An 8,906-nucleotide genomic window follows, 5' to 3' on the forward strand; every position below is an offset into this window, starting at 1 on the left:
GGTGGGGATCTGGGCCAAGGAAGGGGAAGGAGAAATACTAAGTCAAGCAATTGGGAGAGAATTACTATAGCAAATTCTAGGGTCAGAGGAGGGAAGGTTTGGCCTCTCATGCATGTGTGTGTTGATGGGGGGTGGGGAGGTGGGGGTGGTGGCAGTTAAGTGACCTAGGTAACTGAGCAAAGTCAGGCTTGTAAGCCACTGCAAAGCCTGCTTCTGCAAGTAATGTGTATACCATCTGTCTCTCTGTGCCAGGGGAAGCACTAATAAATGTTACATGTTGAAACTTTTGCATAGCTTGTACATAAAAATTCCATATGCCAATTGACTGGACTACATGAACACATCTGTCAAAAACAGGTCTCTTAGGCACAATTTAGGACATTCCAAAGCAGCTTTATAACTGTTTCAACCTCCAAATGGTATGAATTAACTCTCATAAGCCAGGTCCATTCTCTGAGTGGAGAACTGGGCTAAATGTCCAAATAATTCAAGTCAGAAACACTCTTTTGCCTTCATTATAGAGAGTATCAGTAGCAAGGTCTTTTTCCCCCCCGAATTATACTGTTGATTGACTCAGTGTTTGATGTCACATTGTTAACATATGTTAACATGGCCAGAATGATAAAATACTTTATGTATAATGGGCTTCAAAAGGACGCTGTTTTTAACTTCTACAAGATTGTTACTCCACTAACATCTACAATTTCCAACGCACACTGACACCAGTAGGTGATTAGATCTCAGGTGCCAAGGAGATTTATTTTGAAAAAGCCATTATAGAGGAATTCCTGAGATGACCCTTTTACATCCGTTCTCTCCCTGCAACAGGAGACGCATGAAGGAGGAACACAGCCTCTTGGGGACAAAGCTTAGCTGTGAACTTCATGTGCTCAGTCTCAGCACTCATATTAACTCTAGGAACTGGAAACTTTTCTTCTTTTTACCTCATAGGGACTTTTGTTTCTGTTCTTACTTTTATGAAAGTATCTTCAGAAAAGCAAGTGTAAGTAATGAATGAATGGATGGGATGGATGAATGAACTGGATAACAGAATCAGGATCTTCAAATGTCTCAACATGAAGGAACAAGTGGAAGAGCCCAAGAGGACATGTAATAGGTGCAAATGAAAATCACACGTAAGTCTCAGAAAACTAGAACTGGATGGAGGAAGAACTCAACCTATCAACAGGACCTGTGAAGAAAGGCTTAGGGATTTCCATTTATTACTCAATAGGTATCAGCAAGCTAGTCAGGCTGCCCTGGTGACTCTGCTAATAGGCGAACACCATCCAAAACAGGCGAAGAGATCGCCTTCCTCGATTTGGGCTCAGATACCATGTTCAGATAGACACCTAAGTTTAACAACAAATTGGAGTGGATCCAAATAGGGCAACCAGACAAGACGTAGGGCCTTCCCCTAAAGAATGTGTGTGCAATAGGGGAACTGAGTCAAATGAATGGCAGTTCAAGGAACCTGTGGTTATGTTTAGCCTCAGAAAGGAAAAGCTTAGAGAAACTAGTCAGTACAGAAAGAATAAAATTTCAGTTATCAAATCCTTGAGGATTTGTTATAAAAGAGATTAAGTCTGTTTGGTATGGAAACACCAGAGCCAATTAGTAAACTTCACTGGAAGATAGAGTTCACCTCAACGTGAGGAGGAGAAAGTTGCTTTTCTAAAAATTTTTTTTTAATGTTTTATTTATTTTTGAGACAGAGAGAGAACATGAACGGGGGAGGGTCAGAGAGAGAGGGAGACACAGAATCTGAAGCAGGCTCCAGGCTCTGAGCTGTCAGCACAGAGCCCGACGCGGGGCTCGAACTCACGGACCATGAGATCATGACCTGAGCCGAAGTCGGACGCTTAACCGACTGAGCCACCCAGGCGCCCCGAAAGTTGCTTTTTAGGCTACATGTTAGCATATCCACTCCCAGTGGGAGTGATAGTGCCCTCAAGAGACATACTGTGCAAAGTATGGGATTACAAGGGTTTCAGGCCTTTCAAAGCTCCACCCTACTCAAGAAAAAAAAATTTTTTTTTTGATTCTCAAAGGGTTTATTGGGGTTTCCTGGGTTAGGAAAAGGAGGGGACTCTTTTTGCTCCACACAAGGCAAGTTCTTCAGACATCATCTCCCTTCCTCTCCCTTCCCTCTCTCTTTTTCTCTTCCTCCCTCCCTCCCTCCCTTTCCTCCCAGTAGTTCCAAGAAAATCTTATTCCTTAGTATATAATTTCTCTTGTTGAGCTTTATTGGGCATCACATGTGCAACATAGGCATTAACTTGGAAGATACACAAATGGATGCCAGATCAGTACTACATGGTGAATAGGGGGCTGTGATTTGAAGACTCTCTCTCAACTGCTCAATCTCAAAGTCATATTGTGAGTGGTGGCCTGCTGTACTGTTGGCTGCCATTGGCTGCCTTGAGGATGTTGTCTATGTTGGATGCTCAGTGCTAGTGTGTGACTTGAGCCTTGGGAAGTTAAAAAAAAAAAAAAGGCTTGTATTTTTTTTTAAAACCGTCTTGTATTTTGGGGCGCTTGGGTGGCTCAATGGGCTAAGCGTCCGACTTCAGCTCAGGTCATGATCTCACAGTTCATGAGTTTGAGCCCCACATCAGGCACTCTGCTGACAGCTCAGAGCCAGAAGCCTGCTTCAGATTCTGTGTCTCCCTCTCTCCCTGCCCTTCCTCCACTCATGCTGTCTCACTCTCTCTCAAAAAGAAATAAACATTAAAAAAAATTTTTAATGGCTTGTATTTTACTATTTAATCCTACAAAAGTTAGTCAATCATCATTCACTACGCCAAGGGCTGAAAAGAAGTGTCAACAATATTTGAGTAAGCATCTAGCATCTAGTTAAAAGACATTTTCTCATATCAAGCAAAACTTAATACTTAGGAAATTTAATTTTCTTCAATTGTTACTGTTTTGCTGAAAAAAATAACCATTTTGAATGATTTCTTTTTAAATTGATTACATTGCTATTATTATATACTTCTAAAATTGCTAATATGTATATTGATTTGATACATTACAGTTTCTAAGTAAACCATATTAAAAGTTACTCAGCAAATATAGTTATAAAGTTAAATGCTGATAGCTTTTTCTTTAAGATTTTATTTTTAAATCTCCTCACCCAACGTAGGGCTCGAACTTACAACCCTGAGATCAAGAGTCACAAGCTCTACCAACTGAGCCAGCCACGCGCCCCTGATTATCAATTTAACTAAAATTTTAACTTAAATTTTTATTTTGTTGTTCTTAACCCTGCATTAAATAGTCAGCTTTATACTTACTCTTCTTATATATAAAGCACAAATATGCATATAGTAAATAAGCATACCGTGTGTGGTGTTTACAATCTCATGGGCAGGGGCGCCTGGGTGGCGCAGTCGGTTAAGCATCCGACTTCAGCTCAGGTCACGATCTCGCGGTCCGTGAGTTCGAGCCCTGCGTTGGGCTCTGGGCTGATGGCTCAGAGCCTGGAGCCTGCTTCCGATTCTGTGTCTCCCTCTCTCTCTGCCCCTCCCCCGTTCACGCTCTGTCTCTCTCTGTCCCAAAAATAAATAAACGTTGAAAAAAAAAATTTTTTTTTAATCTCATGGGCAGGTGATTAGGCAAAAACATGTCTGAAAGGCTCTTTAGAGGAATAATTGTTTTTGAATAATTTTTTAAAAGTTGAGAAACTCTGAATTAAAGGCATCATAAGCTTTTTGGCATGAAAACATTTTGCTGTTGGTTTGCCAGGATGAATCTCAGCCAAAATTTGAAATTAGTTTATTCATCTTCTTTTCTTGTCCTCGTGTCCCCTTTCTTGCTTTTGTTCCACCCCAGGTTGTTGTCTATCTTCTAATGACAGAATCCCATTGCTTAGCTCCAGTGGTGGTAAATGACCCAGGCTTGTCCAGCAGTGGACATGGCACTTGAGTCAGGCCAATCACAGTTAATCCTGGGACTCTTGCTGGAACTGAGAAGAGATCCTTTTCTGTTAAGAGTGACATTTGCCAGGCTGTGAGCCTGGAGCTGTGAAGTCTCTCTTTGGCATAACCTGTGCCAAGGCTACCAGAGAGTAAAACCAAAGGAGAGAGGCAGTATTCGGTGGTATCCCTGAAAACCTAGATCTAGCCAAGCCTGAAGCTATCATAGGAACCCCTGGAGTTCTTGATGTCTTTTGTGGCTTAAGCCAGATGGAGTTCTGCCTCTGTTACCAGCAACCAGAAGGGTTTTCACTTTGTAAAATCAACACTGCCCAGTTCATTAATTCCATGACTCTCTATCCAGGGTCCAGGAACCCCTCTTTGGTTTCTCATTCAAAGCTGCTTTTCCCATTTGGGGCCTTAACCCATCACCTCTCCCTACTCAAACTCCACTCTCAGGGAGACTGTTATAATTCTTGCTGGTTATGATTTTGAATCTGAGACACTAATCTTATAGCAGTATTTTTAGTGCAACTTTTATTTTCTTGGTTAAATTATGAATTAGTGTTTATTTGAAGAAATGTGTTTTATTTCCTTTTTGTAATGTTTGCTCTATATGTAAATATATATAAATTATGCGACATTCTATCATCAGCTCACCAGTCATTAAGTATGTACCATTAAGGTACTATACACTGAAAGGCCATAAACATAAATCTACATGAAATTCTACTCTGACCTCCCTGAAAAATGTCTATTGTTTATTTATGACAGATAAGCAGAAGGTGAGACTGATCTGGTAATTTTATTATAAAGTATGTAAATACAAAAAAATTTTTTGTGCGCACAAGTTAGAGAGAGGGGGAGAGGGGGAGAGGGAGAGAGAGGGGGGGGAGAGGGGAGCGAGCGAGCGAGAGAGAGAGAGAGAGAGAGAGAGAGAGAGAGAATCTTAAGCAGTCTCCACGCCCAGCATGGAGCCTGACTCGGAGCTTGATCTCACCACCATGAAATCATGACCTGAACTGAAATCGAGAGTCAGACACATAACCAACTGAGCTACCCAGGCGCCCCAAATACAAATTTTTAAAAATTGAACTTTGGTATAGTAGCCAATATATTTTGGAATTTGTAAGGTTCTAATTAGTATATTCACAAGCAACTAAAGCTGTTCAGTATTCCTCATGAGTATTCCATTTAATAGTCCTATCCTCAAAAATCTGAAATTTAGTGATCTTTTTATTTTCAACAACTCCGCTCCCAAAGGGTTTCCAAGGAAGGAAGGGAAATTTGGAAGCAACAAAAGATGGCTTCTTTATTCTGTGGGTGCACAATCAATTAACATTGTTCATCTTTCTGTGAACCCAAATCGTTGAACAGCAGACCAAATAGCCTGGAGTGTGTCATTTTATCAGCCTCAGTAACTGATAGCCAAATATGGGATTATTTAAAGAGATTTAATTCACTAGGAAGATTTAAGTTGGGTTACATTACACTTGAGGACAACCAAATGGAGTCAAAAGGCATCTGAAAATATAGAACGGGGAATAAGGAGCCAGGATTTGTGATATAAATTCAAAAGTCAGCAGAAACTCAACCGTGGAGGCTCAGAAGGAGAAGGTCCTGTGGAAAGTCTAAGGACAAAGAAAGAAGGAGAGCCTAAACAGATTTTTATTTTTTACTGTTTGATTGGTTTTTGAGAGAGAGAGAGAATGAATGTGAGTGGGGGAGGGGCAGATCTCACAACCATGAGCTCAGGACCTGAGCTGAAATCAAGAGTCAGATACTTAACCTCCTGAGCCATCCAGGAGTCCCCCCGTAAAAAGATACTTGAAAAAATAAGGCAGGCCAGGGGCGCCTGGGTGGCTCAGTCGGTTAAGTATCTGACTTCGGCTCAGGTCATGATCTCACAGTCTGTGGGTTCGAGCCCCGCGTCAGGCTCTGTGCTGACAGCTCAGAACCTGGAGCCTGTTTCAGATTCTGTGTCTCCCTCTTTCTCTGACTCTCCCCTGTTCATGCGCTCTCTCTCTCTCTGTCTCAAAAATAAATAAATGTTAAAAAAAAAAATAATAAGGCAGGCCAGCATCAAGAAAAAAACAAAAAACCAACCAAGAGCACAAGGCCATTTTGCCAGGGCCCATATCTTCACAGCTATTGAGAAGGTGAGAAAGAAAGGCTTATAATTGAGATTTTGCTCAATAGGCAACAGGGCAATCTTTGCTTAGTTTATATGTTACATGTTAAGTCATCTAGTGCATAGGACTTCATTTTGATCCTGGTTGACAGAAGACAGATGTCTGGCATCTGGTTCTATGACCCAGCGTGGTCACTGTTTAGAGCCCCTGGCATTCACTCTTGGCCCAATCTCTGTGGGAACCATGACTTGACAAGAGTTGTGCACCCAGATGTTGGGGGAGTGGGGAGTAATATGAAATATTTCACTCAAGTTACATGGAAGAAGATTTTTTTTAAATTTTTTTGAAGATTTTATTTTTAAGTAATCTCTATATCCAACATGGGACTCAAACTTAACCCCAAGATCAAAAGTCACATGCTCTACTGGTCAACTGAGCCAGCAAAGCACCCCCCCCTTTTGTTTTGATTTTTAATGGTACATATTTTTGGTACCTATTATCAGAGAGCAGTAATTTTGCTATACTCCAAATTTCTTATAAAAATTTTAGCATGGAATATTACCTCTGTAACTAATAGTCTGTGGAAGTGTCATGCTTTATATTCTTAAACTAGCCATTTGGTTCATACCCAAGCTGCAGCTATCAGTTAAATGGGGCTGAAAGCTCCTAAAGTGATCAACCTCACCCTCTTCAGAAGTCTCCATTGATTTAATGAATAGACAAGTCCATCAAGAACAGCGCTGGATTATTGTTAGCCAAACCTATTTGTGAATTCCCTCTACCTCTCTCCCCCTTACCAGCCTCTTCACTTCACTCTGGCATTATCTTTTGTGGCTTTTTCCAAGTCTAACTTTCTCTTGTTTAACATCTTCATGACACCTCCACTCACTTTATAATAAAACTCAAGGTCCTTAGCACTGCCTCCAGGTTCCCTCATAATTGCTTTGTCTTTGTAGCCTTACCTCTTGCCACTGACCTCCATGTTAAACTTCAAAAATTCATTCATATACTTTCCTCACAACTTTCAGCATACTCAAGTAACAAATGAACTAGCTATTTAATATTTTTTTATATAGGTCAATTTTAATTATTCCAATAGATTATTTTAGAAGGAAACTTTATATTTCTACCAAAAAGTCAGTTAGCAAGTTAGCTTCAACTGCCATATAGCGAAGATAAGTGTTTAATTCTACCTAGATGATGCTGCCAGCTGAAGCTCTGAGATTAAGACAACTTTCCTCTTTTTTTTTTTTTTTAATGTATGTTTATTTTTGAGACAGAGAGAGATGGTACAAACAGGGGAGGGGCAGAAAGACAGGGACAGAGGATCTGAAGCAAGCTCTGTGCTAACAGCAAAAAGCCTGACGTGGGGATTTCTGTCATGAGCAGAAATCGAGGTGGCCCCTTAACTGACTAAGCCATCTAGGCGCCCCCAAGGCTACTTTCTTTAAAAGGAAATTAGCAAATGTTACAAAGCTGTTACTTACTAGAGCCAGCCAAAAAGATGTTCTTCTTACAAAAGATGCAGAAAAGAATTGGTAGGAGATTTCTATCACTATGTAATGACTTATCCACCATGAACCACCTAAATCACTAAAATCTGATTAGTGAGGGAAGTGTCCCATGGTTTGGGAAATAATACTCTAGCTTGTCAAATTCCTTGTGGTCTGTGCCTCCTTATTCTTCTGTGCCTAAAATGCTCTCCTCTCACTCTTACTCAGTTGATTCCTCTAACCCTTCAGACCAACGAAATACTCCCTGATGTGCAATTCCAGGAGAAGTGTGATGCCCTTCCTTCTTGCTGCCTCAGCATCCCATCTGTTTCAGAGCACAAAACACCACAATGCAATTAACAGTTTGTCTCTTCCACCAAACTGAGAACTTTTTAGGGCAGGGCTGCTTCTGTCATCTCTGAGGTCTCAGCACTACATGACCATTCCTAGCTGGTTCATGTTCATTTATATACATGCACATAAATGAATAAATAAAATGTATGAAGATCAATCAATCCAAAGAAGCATACTAAGACAATAGTTCTCAAATTTCTGGGGCAACTTAATAAAAACACAGAAGCCGAAGCCCTGGCCCCAGCCTCCTTCAGTGAGCGTGGCCCTCTACCTACATTTGTTTCTTTGAGCTCTCCCGGAAATTGTGACTCACAGTCAAGTTTGAGGACCTTTACAGGTAAGCAAACAGGTTCAAATCTATTTGTCCAAGGACTGCAGTCGAAATGAAACTGGAATAACTGACCATAGTTTGTGAAGATTTCCTATTCAGTCTTTTAAAAAAACTGGGGGTGGGGGAGGCACCTGGTAGCTCAGTCAGTTAAGCATCTGACTCTTGATTTCAGCTAGCTCATGATCCCATGGTTGGGAGATAGAGCCCCACATTGGGGTCTGCACTGAGGATGCAGCCTGCTTAAGATTCTCTCTCTTCCTCTCCCTCTGCCCCTCCCCCACTCACACTTTATCTCTCAAAAATAAAAACTTTTTAAAAATTTATTTTTATTTTTTTTAATTTTTTTTTTTCAACGTTTATTCATTTTTGGGACAGAGAGAGACAGAGCATGAACGGGGGAGGGGCAGAGAGAGAGGGAGACACAGAATCAGAAACAGGCTCCAGGCTCTGAGCCATCAGCCCAGAGCCCGACATGGGGCTCAAACTCCCGGACCGCGAGATCGTGACCTGGCTGAACTCGGACACTTAACCGACTGCACCACCCACGCGCCCCAAAACTTTTTAAAAATTTAAAGAAAATATGGAGCCCTTCACAAATTCGCATGTTATCCTTGCAGAGGGGCCATGCTGCTCTTCTCTGTATTGTTCTAATTTTAGTGTAAGTACTGACGAAGTGAAC

General features: G+C 41.1%; 1 non-coding gene across 1 annotated transcript; it reads right to left on the minus strand.

The window, feature by feature from the left end:
* Positions 1–8,801: 8,801 nt before the first annotated feature.
* On the minus strand, positions 8,802–8,906 carry LOC122496406. Its single transcript, XR_006300796.1, has one exon. It is a non-coding gene; the product is annotated as a U6 spliceosomal RNA (small nuclear RNA).

The sequence above is a fragment of the Prionailurus bengalensis genome, chromosome A1 (assembly GCF_016509475.1).
Source record: "Prionailurus bengalensis isolate Pbe53 chromosome A1, Fcat_Pben_1.1_paternal_pri, whole genome shotgun sequence".
Lineage (NCBI taxonomy): Eukaryota > Metazoa > Chordata > Mammalia > Carnivora > Felidae > Prionailurus > Prionailurus bengalensis.